Source organism: Manacus candei, unplaced genomic scaffold, assembly GCF_025592945.1.
Source record: "Manacus candei isolate 608988 ecotype Guabito, Panama unplaced genomic scaffold, ASM2559294v1 h1tg000059l, whole genome shotgun sequence".
Taxonomy (NCBI): Eukaryota; Metazoa; Chordata; class Aves; order Passeriformes; family Pipridae; genus Manacus; species Manacus candei.
In genome coordinates, this window is record NW_026138107.1 from 2,669,859 (window position 1) to 2,683,188 (window position 13,330).

At 41.8% G+C, this 13,330-nt stretch overlaps 1 protein-coding gene across 3 annotated transcripts in view; it reads right to left on the bottom strand.

Annotated features, from left to right (window-relative positions):
• Nucleotides 1-13,330, bottom strand: part of SETBP1 (SET binding protein 1) — a 268,832-nt gene that overhangs the window by 90,021 nt on the left and 165,481 nt on the right. The gene's annotated exons all lie outside the window — the stretch shown is intronic.

Genomic DNA, 13,330 nt, shown 5'->3' on the forward strand with positions numbered 1-13,330 from the left:
ACTCCACTGAATCTAGTTCAAAACAGGCGTAGGGCTTCTCATTAAAAGTGAAACAGTAATGGAAGATACATCAGCAGGCACTAACGTAAAATTAATTGCTATCACTCCAAAACAAGGGATTTTCCTTTATTTGCCAAATTTATCACTCCCAGAGTTTACTCCTTCCACAGCTCTCTGGGTCTTAAATAACACAAAGCCCAAACACCACCACGCTCACAGGAGTGTGGATCAAAGAATCATAGAAAGGTTTGGGTTGGACGAGACCTTAAAGACAATCTAGTTCCAATCCCTCATCTTTCATTTGACATAGAAAGAGAGGTAGGAATAAACACGAAGCTGCCCTTGAGAGCACGAGGTAGCATGGGGTGGGAGTGGGCTAATTAAAAGTTATGCAACACCTTGTGTCCATTCACCAAACAAAAGCATTCCAGACGGTGGTGCATGTTTTTCTGACTGTATCAATACAGAGAAACTGAAGTTCAGGCTTTTGCATTGTGACTGTCTTGAGAACACCTTGTCTAAAGCACTCACTCTGAAGGAAAAGACAGAGCAATTCACAAAGATTACTGAAGGTAATCCACTCTTGTGGTTGGAAATCGTGACTTTTCATGCATTCCTGATAAAGTATCATGATTTTCTAAATATTTTGGAAATTCCAAAGTTATTCCAAATTCATTTTGCTACCAGCTTTAAATGGGATAATTTGCACACTGTTTCAGTCTTCTGCAATGTTTCAGACCTTTCCATTTTCCACATACAGGGATTGAGGATTTTATATAGGCAAATAACAACAACATGTTGAATTTATAAAGGTAGGATTTGGCGCTGCAGGCTGATCTCCTCCTTGCTCGTGGAATAGACCCATCGCTGCACACATTTTTTTTATCAAATGTTTAAACAACCCTGCTCTTTTCAAGGCTTTGTATTAAGCACTGAGTCTGGGAAAACTCTAAACAATGGGATTTTTCTGTCATCTCCAACAAAGAACCCATCATCACCAACATAACAATGCAGTTTAAATATCGTGTTTAACCATAACACTGTTTGCCGCCTCGGTTTAGGCAGCTGGGAGAGAACAATTGGGCACCAGCTAAGGTGGACTACAATGGGACTCATACAATTTTGCCCATTCAACTTCTGAGATAACCCTGGTTTGGTCCTTGTTTGGCCTCAAGCCCGTGCACGGATTTTTAAGCAAACGTTTCAGACATTGTATCCACAAAGCCGGGGCTCGCAGAGCAAGACGCCTTTGCTAAGCTGTGCTTTCATTTGTTCAAAAGCTTTGCTAATGAACTTTAACTGCAGCAGTGATATTAAGGCTTTATTGTTCATATATAAAACACACTTCCATCCCTTCAGAAATGGTACAATTCCATGGAGCTCAACCTATTCTCCCCAGAGTGTACTGTGATGTTGCACATCCAGGTTTCCATCTCATCCTGCTCTTTCATTTCGCTCTGTAATTTCAAGTTGTATATCTGTACTTGACCCAGCCAAAATCAAAGAGCAGAAGGATCCCAAGACAGACTGGGTCCCTCAGAAATATGAGCAGTAAGGGGTATTAATCTCTGAAGGGTTTGTGGTGTTGTCCTGGATGTTAATGCTTCAGCATATCTCAGATAGCTAAACTGGAAATAAGGATATGAGCAGCTGTGCACTTTAAGTTTCTGCTATAATTTTTAAAAGCCTGCAGTGCTTAATTTGCACTGAAAGGTTTCTTTTATCCTTCATTTAATATAGGAATTGCAGCATTACCCTGACTACTTTTTTTTTTTAAAAGGATGGGCAAAATATAAATGGCTTTTCCATCATGGCCAGTGATTCTTTCCACTAGAGTTACATAATTTAATTATAAATTGAGTCCTTAAATGTCAAGGAGATGCTGAATTCACCTGAAAACAGGCATTTAGAGAAGCTCATAAAAGCTGTGAGCTGCAGTCAGTTAGCTCATCATTCTTTTGGCATGCACTTCATTTAGCAGTTACTGACCACTAGATTAATTCTTTCAAAGCATCCTGATTGCAGCCAAGGTCTAGTATGAAGTATTATATGTGCAACAGCATTAGCAAAAAGTCCAGAAATCAGTCAGAACATCTACTGGCATAGTTGGGTTATAAACCTCATGAAAATGAAAATTTGGAGGACAGGTCAAATATACGTTGTCCTCCCCAGTCCAGCTTTAAGATCTGAGTCCTGTACTTGGAATTTAGTGAGAGGATCACCTGTGTCTTCACCAAATTCACCATGAGAAGATGAACTTCAGTGATCGGCAGCAAAATGTGGGAGGCTCGTTACCTTTGGAAAATCTGCCTGAAGATGTCATAACATGGTAAATTTCTGGGTCCACTGAGTATACACTGAAAAGTCACTGCACTCTGTGCAAAGACAGTGGTGTGCACCATCCAGAGATGAGATGTGGTCTGGACTCTCTCCAAAAGCTGTACTAGACTGCAAAGAGGGATTCTTCTTTGTTTTCACCAGTAAAATAATTCCCTTCAGACAGAAGGGAATAGGAGCACACCCATCTTCCCTTGCACAGTGTGCAGTCCCTACAACAGTCCAAGCAGGCATGCGGTGGAACCTGTCCCATTTGCAAAAGGCTACAGGGTGAGTGGGGTTTTAGAAGCTTTATGCTCCAGTTTCCCTATAACATGTTCCCTTTTTTCACCACTGTGAGCAGATAAAAAGTGATCCCTCTCCTCTTTCCCCTAAAACTAGTAGCAACCCCAGTAAGTGATAAGTGGGGAAATATCCTTGAACACATTGAAGATGTCAAAGCATGGCAGACATTTCTGTTTCTGGACTAGAACTGATGCTCCTGGGACATGGTTGTTCGGGATTTAAGTCTTCAGTCAGGTGATTTTAAAGTCATAGAATCATTAGGGAATGACAGCAGGCAGGTTTGAAGAAGGATGCTCAGCACTGCACCAGGACACATGTTGTGGGAATGCTAATGCCCAGCTGCAAGTCCTCTTTCAAGACCATGGAAGGGATTATTTTGGGCAGCAGCAAAAACACATGTTGCCCTGACTAAATCTGATTGCTCTCCTATAAGAACTAATCTTACCATCCCCTGTATGATTCGGCTCTTCCACACAGATGTTTTTGCAGGTTCCCCACCACACCTAAAGCCAAGTCTAGCAATAAGGTGTTGGAGTGACAACAACAACGACAACAACAACATAGTGACATAAAATGTCTCTCTGGTGATGCTGGGTGAGGTGATGAAGAGTGACACTGCATTTCTGGGACGTTGTTGTGCTTTTCTGAATGACGTGTATTTCTTCTTTGATGTTCATCCCTCATCTCTTCTTCCTCTCCTCCCTCCCCAGCTATGACAAAATCACCTTTACTAATAAACCTCCCGCTCGAATAGCAGGTTTTATTTAGTGTGCTATAAAAAGAGTAATTTCTCAGATCATAAAAGGGGCTCAACTGGACTGCATCATTTTGCTGAAGTGAGTTTTCTGGTGGAGCAATTCTCCCTTCGAAATGCCAGAGTCCTCCACTATCAGTATTTATGTACCAAAATAAAATGCAATTCTCTGTATTTTATTAAGTGTGAATCTACAGCGGAAATCCATTTGGGAGCTGATCCCAGGATTTTATTGTCCCTTGATTTTTATACTTTCAAGACATTCTCAACTGTTTTCACAACATCACCAGGCTAACTACAGTTTTATTAAGGTAAAACAGCATCACTTTGAGGCCTTGACCAAGTTTAGGTTTGTTTTCTGTGCACATAAATCAACAGAAGCACAGACCAGAAAAAGAAAGGGCACGAGCAGTGGTCTAGAAAAGGTGATTGCAAAACCCCCCAAGCACAGCTTAGTGCTTGAATGACCTCCTAAACTTTTCTAGCTTCTCACCTAACAAATCAAGTGTAAAATTCAGCTTATGGGGTCCCCAGTCTTTCCCCCATGAGGTTGACCATGTAGGTAAAAACCTTTAAATATAAATTCAGGCCTGGGATTAGCATCCAGAACAGAACTGGCATCAGGAGAGTGTCCAGGTCAGAACTAGCCTAACCTATACTGAGAATCTGGTCCTGAACCAGTGCAGAAATCCAGTGATTTTTGTGCACATACTCCCCCCTTAGGAGTGGAGATGTTGAGATCAGACAGAGCGAAGGTGTGGAACCACCAGCACTTCAGAGCATTGCCCTTTTAATTGCCCTTGTTCTAGTAACTCACTTAAATACATTTCTTTGCTCTACAGTGTTGACAAAGCAAAACCATTCCAAGCCCTTTTTTTGCTTCTTCTTAAGTGCTGGCTGCATGCTCAAGTTGAGTAAGTGTATAAAAGTACTGGACACTGAAGATACAGTCTCCTGCCCAAGTAGCTTGTCAAAGGGGATAAATAACAAACAGCAGTACATGTTTTAGACCTCAAAGTGCATTTGTCCATTGCTAATGGGGGAAAGGTATGCCTCTTTCTTTACAAAATGTACTTATTTTGAAGAACTGGCATTGTAAGAGTTGGCAGAAGGTAAGTGTTTCAAAGAGCTACTCAAGGAGAGAGAGGGAGATTGGTTAAAGCATAGGTGAACCTGGTGTTAAAAGCATCTGAGATACACATAAAAGGGCCTAAAAATACATGGCACAAGAGTGCCATGGGAGGTCCTTCAGTGTGGCAGATACACAGGATTTGAAGCTGAATCTAGGAAAACTGATATGAGAAACATGGTTCACAGTTTTAATAGGAAGTATAAATAATCATGAGAACAGCTTATCAGCAATGGCTTTTCTAGAACTGGAAGTTTCTTTTAATCAAGGCTGGGTGTTTTTCTAACTGATATGCATCAGTACACGACAGCTATTGGACTCGTAACAGAAACACATTTAGGCAAATCCTCTGGTATGAATCATGCAGGAGGTTTGACTAAGGGGTTCTTTCTAGCCTTAAATCTGTGACTATACAACCTCTCTATATCCTGCAGTGTTTTGTCCAACCTGGTGTCAAGCAATTCCAGCAATGTGTCTTCAGCCCCTTCTTCTGGGAGTCTACATCCCAGTAATAAATCTCACTGTTCACAGTCTCTTCTCTCTTCTCCTGGAATCATTTCCATTCCTAGACATACCTCAGGTCTGGATTCATCCCAATTCTTCCATGGACCAAAGAGAATATTCCACATTTTTAAACAATTCATTTCATTGCCATGTTCCCTGCTGCTGTAAAGTGGTGTGTCTCACTGGTAAAACAGAGCTGATTTGTTAGGAAGGGCCTGTCTATCTCGACAAACCCAGTGAGATGTGGTTCCCTCTGCAACAAGGATGGGCAGCGTTGTACCACAGGTGGTTCTGCAAACGTGAGTGATGCCAAAACCCACTGGTTCAACACACTCAGGCTATCAGCATGGCACAGGGAAAGTCACTGTGATTTCTATTGTCACTGCTCTACCCTGGCTGAGCAAGGACTTGAGAGGCAAATAAATGTGAAATATTCTTCCAGACTGACTCTGTCCTCACCAAATAGCTGAGATTTGGCCCTGACCTTTGAAAGAAGACACAAAGTCTCACCTAATCTGGATCTAAGCCTCACAGATCTCTAAAACACCACAAAATCAAATCATCCTGGATCTGACGACATGAAGAACCCTGGAGTCAGTTTAGGCATTGGCTGCTTTATTGCACTGCTTCCTCCCCCCCCCCCCCCCCCCGGTTTTAAATATAGAAGAACATATTGATTTGGTCTTTTCTGGTTTAAATTTCTCTGTTGTTCTGTGTGCTGCTTCACAGTCTCAAAACATGAGCCCAAATGCAAAGCTCTGAACAGTTGGAGACCTCTGCCTCAATCCAAATGTCCACTACACCACAGCTGGTGTTCCGGAGGTTGTTTTGGGGAGGTTTTGGGTGTGCTGGGACAAAAAAGAGCAAACACTAAAGTCTCGAACAACTGTACAAAAAGGTTGCATACATTGAAGTCACTGATGCAAAAACTATTCAGTGGTTGCTTCAAACATACTTAAAAAAAATCTACTGCACTCTAAGGAAAGCATTTACATATTACTCAATAGTTATTATGGCTTTTTGTGTGTTTTCCTCCTTTGTTTTGTTTTCCACTAGACAATACACACAGTTCTGCATAGTCCCCCTTCAGGGATTTCTCTCAAGGATACACAGATATCTATTTTTCTGCTACCAGACAGAGCAACCTTCTGAAATCAGTGCAGATTCATCACCCACCCTGCACACGACCTTATCAGCAGTTGCGATGGGTGGCCTCTGTGGAATTCTATGGAAAGGGCAAAGCTGGAAAACGTGCACTTTAAAGTGCCAGGGAATTTAGTTCAGTGTGCAGCACTTGTAATTTCTGCTGCTGCAGACTGTTCAGCCTGTTATGGATATCTGAGAATTCGCTTTTTACCTGACTAGAGGTCATGAGATTTATTACAGTAAATCTTTTTTGCCTTTTTTATTTTTCCTTCTGGAATAGGTAATTGAGGGTGCCAATATCTGCATGCATAATATCTCCAGAGATGAAGAGAGAAGAGAAATAATGCTTCCTGACACTCCTTTCCCCACATGTAACATATTTTGCATTTACTTCTGTGAAGGGAATGTTTAAAGAGAAGACAGTGCTGTGCTGGGCTTTGGTACAAAAGGTATGGCAAAAAAAAAATGAGTGACAAGGACTCATGTGGATGACTGCAGCAGGAAATATTAAAAATTAAATTTTTAGTTTTCTCATCATATATGTTCCCACCTGGTGGCATCTACCAGTAAATATATTCAGAACAGGCAATTGTTTCTGTTGGCTTGCAGGCCGCCCTCCACCAAGAACCATGGATCTACATTTTTTAAAAATATTACTTCAATGAGTAAAAACAGAGTGGCAGGGGAAATACTACAGATGGAAATACTAAGGCTCAGTGATTTGCCCAATTTGTCTTTCCGTATTCCTTGACCAGTGCCAACAGGAGAATTTCTTTTTCCTCATCCTCACTTTTGCCGGTGCCCATGAAGGTTCCCATGACCAAGGCCTTCTAAGGCATTTTACAATCTAGATGAACATGATTTCAAATAAATGTCTGGCTGAAGTGCAAACAAACTGATCCTTTGTTATTTGGGTCTGAACGTGCCACCTAAAGTGTCCACAGGTAACACAGACACAAATGGAATCTCTGTTTGCAAAGGACTAACAAAAATCTGTGTTTCAGCACAGCAGCACCTTTTCACAGCCAGTCACCTGGGATTTGAGGAAGTCTCAGACATACAGGACTCTGATTTCTGTGCTGCAAACCCACAAGAGTGGTTTTTTTTAAAGACTTTTAGCTTCGTGGAGGTATTAAAATGGATTATCCATGCATCTGCTGTCGCAGTACACACAGGCCCTGTGTGGTGCCTGTGTCTGTGTGGGAGTGTGTTGGTGGGCATTTAGTTTTATAGAAGGGCTTTTAGTCTCACAGAATGAAACTTGGGGAAGATCCCCAGTCCTCCATCCTTGAGGTAATTACACCAGGAAAAACCATCCTGTCTATCCACTTCTCATCAAGCAAAGGATGCAGTGGCAGGCAAGAAGTGACCTTGTGTTTCTGCTGCTCAGAGTCCCAGCAACCCATAGCAACTTAAATTAGAACATGTGCAATATAATTAGATTTTCTTCCCTTGTAGATTTGTCATGTTTCTCCTGCCTGAAAAGGAGGGGACACTTCAGACAGAGGTTTGAGCTCATCAGGGCTGTTTGCTGTTCACCAGGGCTTTGCTTTGAGCGAGATGGGGGAAAGGCTGGGATTAAAACAAAGACTTTGTGCTTTCAGCTCCTGCCCTACAGAAACAGTTTTTAGTCAGGAACCACAGCAAGTGAATCCTGGATTTGGAGACAAAATAAGAAATCCAGGTCAGGATTCAAATCCAGGTTTCCTCCACATGACTTTAGTTGTTTGTTGCCAAGGTTGTAGCTTGGAGGGACCTGATCAGGTATGAGATCAGGTTTGGAATGGTCCCTACTAAATAATGCAGGAATTGACCCTCCAGCTCCATCTGTAGAAAAGCTTGTTGCAGCTCATTAGTCGGAGCAGAGTATTCTGAGGGTGTGGTTCTGGCCACTAAATTCTGATCAACACCTGGTTTAGGATCCTGGTTGCACTCTACAGCCCATGAGGACTCCAGAGAGGACATTAGAGCAGGCTAACTCGCTCCACTCACTACAGACGACACCGGAGAAGCTACTTCAGGCAACTAAACTAGATATCTAAAGGGAGGCAGGGTTAATATAGCCCAATTTACCCCAGTGTCTTGTCATAAACTTTTAACCCCTTTACTGCTGCTCCATATCTGACTTTAAAGGGCTGAATTGTGCCTTTACAAAAGTCTTCGGGAAACATTTCCTGACCAATAAAATATACAAAGGCCCAACCTGTTTCTGAAAAAGCCTTCAAGTTTTCTATGCTTTCTGATTTTTTTTTTCTTTTTTTACTTTGGCGTAGAGATCCTTGAAGTTAATTGAAAATGCATTTCAATTACAATAAATGTGATTTGTTAGGGGGTTGCCTAATGTCCTCCCACCTGCCTGAAGAATGGAATTTTTACCATCAATTTAAAACTCACCATCAAGTTATAACACCATAAAGTCTCAATTTGAAAAACTATTCTTCCCTTTTTGAGGCAAACCATGGAAGAGCAGACACCACAGTCTCTACCTTTTCTTCATTGCTACTAGGCAAGAAAGTATTTTGAAAATAAAAACAAAGGTAAACTTTTATGCAACTTAATTTAAACCCAGACTTTTTCTTTTTTTTTTTGTAAGTTAGCAGAGGGTCCTCACACTCCCTCTGAGAATGCCACATCATAAAAATGGGCATTTGAAGACAGAGCAAATCTGCTAACAGGATTCAAATTTGTCATGCTGTTCAGATGATGACACTTCTAGCTTCTTGTTCAAACCTTTACTCAGCGTTTTGAGGTTTACTCATCAGTAAAATCTCAAGTTATGGACATTCTGTTAACCACAGGGTAGCACAGCTGACCACAGGATGAATGCAACTGAAAGAGCTGCCCGTGGAGCAGCACCATCACCTGCCTCTGGGCATCCTTTGCTTTTACTTCTTCAGTAGGTTATTTCCCACAAGAGCTGCTCAGGCCCATTTGTGGTCCTTCCAGACAGGATTCATCCCATCACCACACCTTTAATGAGCAGTGCATTACTCAGCCCTCTAAGCCAAGTTGCAGATGATGACTGTGTGACTGGAAAGGCTTTCCTCTGATGAGATTAAACATGGTTTGAGGTAGGTGTTCTCTGCTGTAGATATGTTTTCGACTCTTGGTCACTGTTCCTCAGGCTTACAGGCTCAGCAGAGGGGAAAAAAATTATATAATTATAAAAGTAGTAGGGAGAGAGCACTGCATGGTGTCAGACATCAAACCTGGGGAGTAGGAGTCTCCCCACAATTGTGGTGAGTAGATTTTGATCACTCAGATGCTGGACCAAGTCTTGGCATCTTTTGGAGCATCAACACACTCTCTTCGTTCTTTCAGTCACCAATTTATACTTCCTGTCATTTCTAGCTATTTTACCCAGAAATAATCCTCAGAACTGTGATAGTAAGCATGGTCTAACTGATCTAGAATTTTAGAAATTATTGTTTTGTTCTTGTATCTGTCACTGACTTCATCATTCCCTGGTCTTTGAGATGTTCAGGGATAGATTTCTGCAGTGTGATTACTGGGCAATACTGAGCCACTAATTTGGCAGAGGCTTCTACTAGTATTATATAAGTCATGATTTTAGTAAAGAAGATATTTCAGAGAATTTTTTTCCAATTCTAGAGGAGGCCCTGCTGAACTGAGGATGTCTGCACAATTTCCTCAGAGGAACACAGACTGGAAAACATTAAAAGGAGAAAACTTTGCATGAAACTCGCTATATTTTGACCAGCTTGGTTTACCATCTTCTCTGAAGACCCTGTACCATCACCAAAAAAAAAAAAAAAAAAGAAAAAGAACACCTTTCCAATAAAATAAGGGGAGCAGTCTACCTAGTTTAGGCTCCAGTGATCTGATTTCCACTTCTATCAGGGTAGCAACCTCAGGACCTAGATGAGATACCTTTCTCCCACTGACAGCTTAGGCCAGCAGCAGACAAGATGCAAAGTTTACCTGAAGGGTGTGCTATGCCTGCTTGTTTTTTTGGGCAAGCAGCAAAAGATAATGCAAAAAGTGCTTTTCGTTGGTGAACTGAAGAAACAGAGCTAAAACCTTTCCCTTCCAACCGTTATATCCTGACGGGAAAGAAGTAAAGCGTGGCCCTTTCAGGAGAGCAAGGCTTGGTGCAGGAGTTAGTGAGGGAGCCCCAGAGGCATCAGAGCAGCACAAAACGCCTTCTGAAGCACACAAGGGTCATAGGTGCCTGTTTAAATTTTCTGCCCACGCCACAGTAACACGCGCAGCAAACAAAGCCAGGCTGCTCTCTAACAATCTTGTCTCGGAACCAGCGTCATCTCGGGCAGTATAGCTACAGAGCCTTGGTGTAACTCAAACGAAAACACGAAGGTTACTAGGGATACGAGGAGACTCATGGAGCAATTAAATAACCAACAGACACACACACCCACACACGCAGCCCTCATTTACTCAAAACCCTGACAGTTGTTTATTGAGAAGTAGGTGTTGACGGTTCACTTGTCTTGGATGGATTTCTCCCGGAATAAACACCAGTGCTTTCAAAGTGCCTGATCCCATTTTCTTGTAAAAGAAAAAGCTTAAAAAGAGAGGGGGGGGGGCGGCGGGAGGAAAGAAAAAAATTTAAAACCCCCACAAATGCTATATACAGAGCGGGTGTCATTACTGCTGTGTGCTGTGGCGAGGGGACTCCATGTATGGGAAAAGATTCAGCTGCGAGAGTGTTTTGGAAAATGAAGAGTTATTTCGCAATAGGCCGTGACATCTCCCTTGGAGAAAACTTGCCCAGATTCTGCAGATTGCTTTGCAGATGGAAAAGGGACAATGCCTGATTGCAATATACTCTCAGATAAAGTCAAGTTTGACTCGGTCTAGAAACTTTCCCTCCCCAGGAGGCCAAAATTGAGCACTGAAGGCATCTATCCTTCTTTAAGCTAATCTTTATATTCAAGTGCAGGTGCAATCAATAATACCAATGTAATCTCCATTGCAAAACAGAGCCCATTGAATGCCAAAAGGCTGAGCAAAATTCCCCTTCTCAGTCCCAGCACTGTGCTATCAACAGCTGAAGAGACTTTTCACAACACAAATGGGAGGAAAGGGATGAAATGAAAGGAAATTCAGGCTTAATATTAGAACCTGTTGACAGCAAGATGTATTAAGTCATAGGGCAGCCACAAATGCAACAGGAAACCCACTTTTTGAACACTTAGGACTGGAAAAATTAATAGACAATGGAGAAAATGCTACAGGGAGCAACTGTGCAATGATAGAAAGAGAGACATCAAGGTGAACTATCTACACCTTTCCCATTCTTCCCTTCTGTGTTTCAGCAGTAATTCCATAGTTTCTGCCACTTGCAGAATTTTATTGCATATAGTGAAAACAACATTATTCTGATACAGGTCTGAGAAATTTTTGATGATCAGAAGGGACAAAACCAAAGATGCTGAGCAAGGGTGGTTTTCAGTAACCACACTTTGCTTCTGGACCTGCTCATCAATGTGCATATGAGCCCACATTTACCAGTTTCTAACACAGTTAAGCACCTTATAAGAATCCCACTCCTAAATTTCCTTGCAATAGAAATGTAGGCATATTAATCTAGGGCATTATCTATGTTTGCACTATCAAAACCTTTAGTAAGAATCACAGAGTCACAGAATGGTTTGGGTTGGAAGAGAACTTAAAGCTCATGTCATTCCAAACCCTTGTCGTGGACAGGGGCACCTTCCACTAGACCACGTTGCTCAGAGCCCCATTCAATCTGGTACTGAATACTTCCAGACATGGGGCATCCATGTGATTCTTCTCACTCTTTTACTTGACTCCAAGTGCTTTTAAAACCATTCCTATCCATATACAATTTTGTGGAGATGTGCATTATCAAGGCCATCTGAAACCTTTCTTTTGAAGGTATAATTAAAAACTATTGCATGGTAAAATTTAACTTTGGGGTCTGAAACAATTTAGTGAGATTGCTGCTGTGTTTGACACGCTCTCTGACTCACCAGCCAAAGCAATCAGGCAAATAACCCACCTCACACACACACACTTAAACAGTCCTTGTGTTTAAGCACACACTTGCTGTGTGCATTTTCTCCAGGGGCCCTTTAGATGCTGTTTTGTACACAGGGCAGTGCGTGCTTTCAGTGGTGTGAAATAAAGAGGTTAGTGCCATGGAAAAAGTTCTTAACACAGAAAATGCTGCTCGAGATGCATAAATAATTAAACAGGGTGCATTTAAAACATGAGCCATTAAAAACAACCTTTGTGAGGGGAAAAAAAAAAAAAAAGAAACTGTAGGATGCAAGTTAATCTTTCATAAGGCAAATCTTCAGATGGTTGCTTCTTCACGGGCACTTCACAGTGCTCTGTTTCCTTTTGAACCAAGCATTCATACAAAAAAGCGTTTTGACAATCCCACCAGGATGCTCATCCTCTGTGTTCAGAGGGAGATTTATAAAGATCACAAGGCAGGATTGTGAATATAATGATCCCAGGGATTAGCCTTTCTTCCAGCTATGGTAGGGCAGTCCTCTGGATCTATCTGAAATCAGAGAGGGGGCTCTTGACTGTGAGCCAGTGTGTGGCTTTCTTCTCACTGACACTGTCCCTTCCCCACCTACTCCCATGTGCTTGCAATACTTTAAATGCTTAATAGTTTAAAACAGTCATATGTTAGCTATCACCCTCCCTGTCAAGGAAAATGAAGGCATCTCCATTAAGAGTAAGTGAACTGTTGCTCTCCATCAGAGTGGATCCACTACTGGCAAGTGCTCTTTAAGTATTGATAAAGGAGCTTATTTAACCTTCTGGAAAGTCAAGCCCAAAGGATAAGGAAAAGCTTATTCAGAGGAAAGACGATTTTGTGATTAAGACACTGGATAAGTATTTAGAAAACCTCTTGTTTCCTCTTATTTTCTTGTACCCCCTTTGACTTTGAGCAAGGAATTTGATCATCACCAGCCAAAACACCAGAAGAGATCATCTCCTCTTTCGGCACCTAGAAATGGATTTAATACAAGCTGGGCTCACTCCCTAGTCAAGATGCCTGATCTAGGAACACACTCAGTGTCCACCCAGAGGCATTTCTGTGGGCAGTAAGAGAGAAATATAATCATGAATAACCAATGAAAAACCTAACTTGTGCTCTGGAAATCCATGGGCTATGGTTGGAGTAAAAAGATAAAAACTGTTCTCAGAAGAAG